This window comes from Prionailurus bengalensis, chromosome E4, assembly GCF_016509475.1.
Source record: "Prionailurus bengalensis isolate Pbe53 chromosome E4, Fcat_Pben_1.1_paternal_pri, whole genome shotgun sequence".
NCBI lineage: Eukaryota > Metazoa > Chordata > Mammalia > Carnivora > Felidae > Prionailurus > Prionailurus bengalensis.
The window spans coordinates 12,501,250-12,509,717 of record NC_057360.1 but is presented as its reverse complement, the minus strand read 5'-3'; the positions used below and the strand labels follow the sequence as shown (position 1 = coordinate 12,509,717).

General features: G+C 45.5%; 1 pseudogene; it reads right to left on the bottom strand.

Moving 5' to 3' along the window:
• Positions 1-2,135: 2,135 nt before the first annotated feature.
• Positions 2,136-2,261, bottom strand: LOC122476653 (annotated as a pseudogene).
• Positions 2,262-8,468: the final 6,207 nt, after the last annotated feature.

The following is an 8,468-nucleotide window of genomic DNA, read 5'->3' as shown; positions in this document are numbered from 1 at the left end:
ATTATGACATACATTAATGACAAGAATAAGTAGTTCTTGACCACTGTCAACACATAGTGCCCGACGCCATGCTAAGCATTTCAAATATGGTGCTTCACATGGTCGTCTCCAGGTAAAGTTCTTATTTTAGGTGAAGTTTCTGTTAAGCGACAGAACTGAAAATAGAGCTATACAACTATAGGATAGAGTACATACAACTATAAATAGTAAATACAACTATAGGATACTCAGCTAAATTTGATTTCAGATAAACAGGAAGTAATTTTTTAGAATGAGTGTGTCCCAAATACCGCAGGAGACGTGCGCGTAGGTGTGGCCACCCTAACTGGAAATCAAGCCCCCAGATCGATTTTATCAAGCTTGTACCTTTTTGTTTCCCGTCACACAAGAGGTTCTATCTAGAATGTCACTTATGCCTTGTATATTTTATTCTCTAGCATTTTCCCCCAACCAGAGGGTTCTTAGATTAAAAAAACAATCCAGGAATTGCGTGTGCTTACCGACTAGGAGGAAAAGTGAAATGTTCAAGACGAAGAAACTGAGGCAGGTACAGAGTATAAAGCTGGTGCGTCAAGCCCCGTGTCCTCGAGGCGATGATCTCAAAGCACATCCGCGGTTAGTGAAAGCACTTAAAAACAAAGTGGCAAAATGACATTTTATATTGAGAAAAAATATGTGTTGCATCATAACTTGCAACTACATACTACACCTAACATGGCTTTTTTTTTTCCTTTAATGGTATGGATTCATAATCTGATTCACTCATTCAATAAAAATTATGGTCTTTATGTCAAGTTACCGTGCAGATGCTGAAGGAAAAAAAAAAAAACAGACACTGTCCCGGGCTTCACGAAATATACACTTTAGTGAAGAGACGTTAAGTAATTAAGTAAGCACAAAAACAAATGCAAAGTTGCAGTCATCACAAGATCTGTGAAAGAGGAGTACATGGAGAGACGAGCCTAGAAGAGGGGCGCTGGAGTCCAGAAAAGTTTTCCATGAAGTAGGAAGATGCCCTGATTACCTGAGCTAAGATCTGAAGAAGGAACAAGATTTGACCAAAAAGGGTCAATGGAACGATTAATAGCGTATTCAAAGTGCCACAGAAGAAGGGAGCATGGCAAATATGAGGAAATGACAGAATATCCCTTCAGCTGGTGTGGAAACGTGGGGCATGGGCAATATTGGGGGTAGATGGGGCAGGAAATGTAACGTACTGGTTACAGGAGACCAGTCCACGGCAACAACTAGACCTAACCCCACCGTGGCTCAAGACAATAAGTGTTTATTTCTCTCTCCTATAACATTCCAAGGCAATTCCAGGTTAAAGGTTGTGATGAGGGAACTTGGGGAATCCACTGGCAGAGATTCTGTCATCTTTCAAAGTCAACATGAGTATCGCCATCCCAGCCACCTGCTTAGGGTCATGAAGATGCCTCCCAGAGGTTCTTGGAGCCTGGGCCCGAAAAGCACAATTACCACCTTTGCTCACATTCCATTAGCGAAACTCGGTCACGTGCTCACGCCTAACAGTAAGGGAGTGAGGGATGCTGGGATATATAAATCATCTACGTCACGGGAGGAAGGGGAATGGGTATTATTAACGGCCTGCGGTGTCTGCCAGAAGCAGGTAGAGCCAGATGATGCGGAATTTTAGTTTTGTCTCAGGGCCGATGCAAATCCATCGAGCGGATTTAAGCAAAAAGGAGCGTGGTGATCAGATACGTATTTCCAAGAGATGACTCTGGCGACAAAGTGGAGAACAGATGGGAAGGCTGTCAGAACGGCTGTAGGGAGATCATATCTTTGAGGAGGGTGTTCTAGGCCAGAAATCACGGTAGCATGGAATGGAGCCGTTGGTGGTGCTAGAAACAGGGACAGGAGACAGACGCGACAGCACCAGGCGACAAAGCAGTGGCTAGGGAACAACAGGCAAATATGTAATAAGCCTGTTGTCTTTGCTTAACGATTTTCTACTTCCTGTTATCCCCCGCCTCTCCTTTTGTACCACTAGTCTCCTTGATCAGTATCAGTAACAGCGGAGGTATAAGAATCACCAGAAGGAATTCCTCGAATTTGGACAGACCTATCAAAAGGGCTTTCCGGAACCTCAGGACAGAGTCCCTAGGGTGCAAATTGGTTCAGCACAGCCTGGCCTTTTTGTGTTGTTGTTTTGTTTTAAATACCAGGCATGAAAAATGTTTTTAAACTGATAAGAACAGATACTACACTCGATCTTAGCCAAAAGGCCCAGAAGCGATTGAAAAATGTTTTTAAAAACAGACACCGAGAATGAGCATAGGACAGGAATCAGAAAACAGAGGACTCTTATCTCTGTTTGATTGTTTTCTGATACATAAAATGGGGACGATAGTACCTATACCTCCTACTCCTTATGCTCTGGATGTTGTGGGAGTCAAATGCCATGGAAATCGCATGTACCGGGGCACACAGTGGTTCGTGTTAATGGGGTTCCCTGGTGTTTGAAGTTTCTGTAATTGCTCGCTCAGACTCTGGAAGGAGGCATTCATCAAAGTATTTGCACATAAAATAAAGGGTTGCATGTTCAAAAGCCTGTTCATTCTTTTCTGGTTTTTACTGCGACCTAATATAACAGTAAGTGAAAGTTATTTGCCTAGTATAACAGCCTACGCAAACACAAGACATATACGAGTGTCGTTCAGCGTGTGGTTTAATTGAAGATCTGGGAGCTCGTTGGTTGAATTTACTGGTGTGAAAAAGGGAGCTGCCCAGCTGGATCTTCCTCAGGACTCCTGAACCTTGGTTTCCCCCTTAGTCATCTAGCAAGCTAAAAAGAGGAATAGGCACACTTATTAACTTCAAAGCACTGTTCTAAGTAACGTGTGTGTGTGTGAATAAATATGCACACGTACGCATGCATAGGTACGCATGCATACGTATCAGTATAAATTCGCCTCTCGCCACAATCCTGTCTAGAAGATCCTGTCATCGCCACCTCCATTTTACAGGTGAGGAAACCGAGGCACTTAGAATCTAAGAAACTTGCCCAGAGTCACAAAACTAGTAAATAGCTGAGCCGGAATTCAAACTTTGGCACCTCGACGCCAGGGTCCCTGCTCCTGAATCCCATGGTGCTGCATCTCTGTAACAGTCTAAATGCTGAGCGAAGGGCTATATTCTACCCCTATTAAGATTATCCTCATTCTAGTTATTGCATTGTTTTCTCGAGAGGTATTTTCACTGACCGTCATCTGACTAAATTACTCCAAGAATTACCACTTGGCCCCACAGCTATTTCAGTGAGGCTGCTAAGATAATCCCAGATGGGTGGGGGAACTGGAAAATTCCACAACGGACTACAGCCAGCTAAAGTCTTGCCCAGCAAGGAGCAGGTTGCCATCACAGAGTTGCTATGTCTGCATGACACATTCCAGGGCCTTCCTTTCCTAGTGTCCACTGCCTTGTGGGAGGGTTATAGAGAAGGCAGTACTTGAACTGAATCTTGGAAGTTCAGTAGATGCTCATCGACTTGACAAAGGAAAAGGGATTTCAACTAGAGCAAAGAAAGAGAGAAATCACCCAGAAGGGACGAGCAAAGGACTAGCAAGAACGGGGAGAGTAGAGGTCAAGTACAAGAGGAGGCTGCCAGAAGCCAGGTCACGCAGGGCTTCATGGAATTAAGTAACCTTATTCTGTGTAGCTCCAGGAAGCCACTGCAGGGTTTGGAGCAGATGGGTGATAAGTTTAGAATATCAGAGAAAGTATTAGGTTTAGGGGAACGATCATGGTGTCGGCTTTGGACTTTCTGGGATCGAGAAAGTCAACGTGAGCGACATTCGGCGGCTGTGTTCTGTGGACAAATGGACACGAAGGGGACAGTTTAGAAGAGAGATACGGGCAGGAAACAGATTTGAGACATGACACCCTCCCCGCCCCCACCGCCCCCCAGTTCTCTGGCAATTGAAACCAGGAGAGTAAATGACATCTTGCCGGTGAATATATACAAAGAGGCAGAGGACAGAGACTGGGACCCTACGGTCCACATTTGAGGGCGGTGGACAGACGAAGAACGGGCGTGGGGAGAGGCAACGAGTCAGGGGAAATCACACGCGCAGGGCATAAGCCAAGGGAGGAGGGAGCATTACTGAAAAGGGCGTGGGCAAAAATGTCAGATGTCTCAGAGGGGGTCAAATGAGGTGAGGGCTGAGAAACCCTTCCTACGTCCATGGAGTGACAGGGCCAGCTCCTAACAGCAGGAGGTGGAAAGTGACTGCGAGGTTAGGAAATGAAAGGAGAGAACAGGTGGAGAGGCTTCTGAGGAAGGAGAGCAGAGACAGCGAGTTAACAGCCATCCTACGTTCTGCTTCTCGGTCGCCTGGTGTCTTCAAGAGCCCGGGAAGAGAGCCACGGAGCGACACGGCCCTTGCCTCCCTGTCAGCCTCTTAGAACAGGTCGGGGCTGCAGACAACCTTCCCAGCTTCAGTTTCACGTGGGATTCCAGCCCTCAATTTTTAGCGTCATTTTCCAAATCCCTCAGCCGTGCAACATGAGACGCTGGACGCTCCTTTGAGACCCAGTCGCCTAAAATATAATGAGAATGTGTGACCGTCTCCGAATGCGGGGCCTTTCGGTGTGCCAAAGGGCACGCTGCCTGAACGGAGTCTGTCTGTTGTCACAAAGCCCAGGTAATTTCACAGGCTTAAAGGACTTTTCGCTGAGCATTTTTATTTTCCTCTAGGGTTTATTAAGTAAGTTTCGTTCATAATGATCATGTCATCTCGGGGGTGTTATTTAAGACAAAAATATTCAAAGGAGCCCAGCCCTGTAGAGGTGTCCCCGCTCTCCTTTCACCGTGTTTAAAATGCCCCGGTTTGTTACTTTGACCCCTCCCCTTACTTGTTGCCTCGTGTGGGACACGTCAGTTAACCTCTCAGGATCTCAGTGGGTTCGTCTGTGTGAAAAGGGGACTGGCCAAGATGCTCAACAAAACCATATCATTCTACACCAGGGGTCAGCAACCCTTTTCTGTAAAACACCAAATAATAAACACGTTTGGCTTTGCGGGCCATGTGGGCTCCGTGGCAACCCCTCAACTCTCCGGTCATAATATGAAAGCAGCCGCAGACACAATGTATACACAAATGAACATGGCTGCGTTATGATAAAACTTTATTTACAAAAACAAACAGTGGGCCGGACTTGGTCTTCAGCCTGTAGTTTGCCAACTCTTGTTCTAAACTTTAAACGTAAGTCTTTGAAGAGGTGCCTGGGTGGCTCAGATGGTTAAGTAGCTAACTCCTGATCTCAGCTCGGGTCTTGATCTCTGAGTCACGAGTTCAGGCTCCATGTTGGGCACGAAGACTACGCAAGAGAAAAACCAAAATGAGTCTTCCAATTTACTAAGCTAGACCTCTTAGACTCACCTATTAAAATATTCAGGGGCACCTGAATATTCAGCCACGTGGGTGGCTCAGTCAGTTAAGCGTCCGACTTTGGCTCAGGTCATGATCTCGCGGTTGGTGAGTTCGGGCCCGTGTCGGGCTCCGTGCTGACAGCTCGGAGCCTGGAGCCTGCTCTGGATTCTGTGTCTCCCTCTCTCTCTGCCCCTTCCCCATTCATGCTCTGTCTCTCTCTCTCTCTTTCTTAAAAATAAATAAACACTAAAAATATTCATATCCCAGGGACACGGGTAGCTCAGTTAAGGGTCCGACTCTTGATTTCAGCTCAGGTCATGATTTCATGGTTCATGAGGTCAAGCCCCATGCCAGGTTTCTCACTATCAACGCTTGGGATTCTCTTTCTCCCTCTTTCTCTACCCCTCCCCCCACTTGCATTTTCTTCTCTCTCTCTCAAAATAAATAAATAAATTTTAAAAATATATTCATATCCCAGAAAAGGCAAATTATTCAGCTACTGCCAGCCATTATGTGACGGGAATCACAATATTTATCTCGCACACTGCAAATAAGAAAAAGCAGAGCCGTAGAAGGTTTAGCACTTCATTGGTAAACCATCTAGTCTGCCTCAAAGGGGAGGTGAGAAAAACTAATGATGCTAATAATCCAGTCACACTTAAAATTCAGTTTGATCCTATAATTTAAATCGTCTATTTAAGAAGTATGTAACGTCTTTTTTTGTTGTTGTTAAAAACTCCCAATCTCAGACCACGTGGGTGGCTCAGCCAGTTGAGCGTCCAACTCTTGATTTTGACTCAGGTCATGATCCCAGGGTCATGGGATCGAGTCCCCTGCTGGGCTCCATTCTGAGTGTGGAGCCTGCTTGGGATTCTTTCTCTCTCCCTCTGCCCCTCTCCTCAGCTCACTCCCTCTCTCTCTCTGTCTCTCTCTCTCAAAAAATAAAAATAAATTAATTTAAAAAGCCTTTTTTAAATCTCAAACCTCTTTGAAAGCCTTCCTTCCCCCTGCTTAAAGGTAGTGATGCACAAATGAATGAGGAGGTTGAAGAGGAGGGAGGTGACTGTGGGACCTCGAGGGCCATAGGGAAAAGCAGGGTCTTTGGAAGCATTGCCCCCTCCTTCCAGCTCTGGGATACCGTCCTTGTCAACAAGGTGCTGTGTACCTTGCTGGCATTCCACAGCTAAGGTCTGTGGTCAGGGTCATTTGCCATCTCGTTGGTCTCCGCTCAGCAGTAACCTTTGGCTGACACTGCCTCACCTCCACGTCTGTCGGTGGCAGAGACCCCACTGAGGTCCCATTCATTAGGCCCTGGTTTGACATACGTGTGCCTTGCAATCCTCCCTGTGGAACCACTTCAACCCCTCCCCCAGGGCAGTGACACCCCCTCTGCCAGGTTCCATAGGGAGATTCTCAGCTCCTTCTGAAATCTGTCTATGCAACCATGGCTCATGAAAATGTCAACTGCAGACCCTTTCTCTGCCTGAGTTTTCTGCATGATCAGGTCGGTGTGACCGTGACCCATCTTGGTTTAAGGGCAGCCACTAAGCTGGCCTCTGCCCATGTCAACCTGTTTCTTGGAGTTCTCTTTGACTTACCTACGGGCAAACGAAGTGAGAAATGTCTGATGCCTTCACTGCTTTACTCTCTCCCCTACTCTCCTCCTCCAATCTCCGGAGCCAAAAAAAGAGGATTGGCTTCTTTTTTTTTTAACTACCCATCCATTATCCCCCGGCTGCCTGGGAGCTGCCTAGACCTCAAGGCAGAAGAGCTGTCTTATCAACCCTGGAGGAGTCCCAGAGCACAAGCCCGCCAGGCTGAGTTGTTCAAACGTTAAAGACAGCAGTGAGGGAGTTCGGGAAAACTTTCCTATTAATGCCTGCTTGGCTCTCCAGACCGTTGTTCAAACCTGTTTTGTGTCCTAGAAGCTGACTCTTTCCTATCTTTCTTCATTGAATTCTTTGTGCAACAAATCATAATCTTTCCCTAGGTTGAAGGATGGATGAATGCATTTGGAGCCCTAAAATGAAGATCTTACACGCTAAGAGGTCAAATAAGGAGTGTATATTTCCAAAGTATTATGTCATTGCAATCAATCTCTTAATTTATTCAATAGGTTTTTTGCCTTTTTCATGAAGACAGCTGCATAAGGGGAAGCTTCTGAGGGAAATAATCTTAGGATGGGTTGGTATTAATGCAGAAGAACATTGAGAGGCAGCTGTCGGTACATCAGGAGAGGCATGCTGGGTGTCCAGGATTCAACGCATGGCCACGAGGCAGGGGGAAGAGGAGGAAGGTTGTAGAAATGCATTTCATGAATGTGTCCAGGATTAACATAGCCCAATATTACCATGGGAGTAAAAGACCTGAAGTCTGCAATCTAGGAACAAGTTCTGGAGAGAAGATTGGAGTAACAAGCTAGAGCGATGATTTTGCATTATCTGAGCCCTGGGACCTCAAGAGTCAGTACTTTTGGGAAAATGGTGCCAGGGGGTGTAGAACCTTGTTTAGAAACAGAGCAAATTTATTTGATTGTCTATGTGCAGTTCCCTTGACTTTGGGACCAGACTCCAAATTTAGGAGGTGTTGATGGTGAAGGATCCGACAGAATGCCCCAGGGAAAAAAAAGGGAACAGCCCAAGGAAAGCATCCAAATATTTAGTAACTGAATAGATACTTTATATTAACAAATGGATGATTGCTTATGGTCAGAAATGTATACCTACAATTTAAATGTCATCTTGCTACCTACAAAGCCATGGAACATCCATAGGTAATTTACTCTTGACTTTGAAGTGTATTATATAATTTTAGAACTGTATTTTTTTTCCATAATTGTGCCATCCCATGGCTGACATCGGCATTTCTTGAGCATGTGCTGACTAGTAAAGGGATGGAAGAAGAAGTTAGGAAAACAAGCCAACCTCATATTAAAACGTTCCTCAGAGAGTGCATTGATTGACGACACATAGGATTCACGAAACAATCCCAGGCACTCGTGTATATGGAATAAAGATTGCGCTGATTCTTATCCTCAAGGAGATTAAGGTCTAATGGGAGGGAAATAAAATA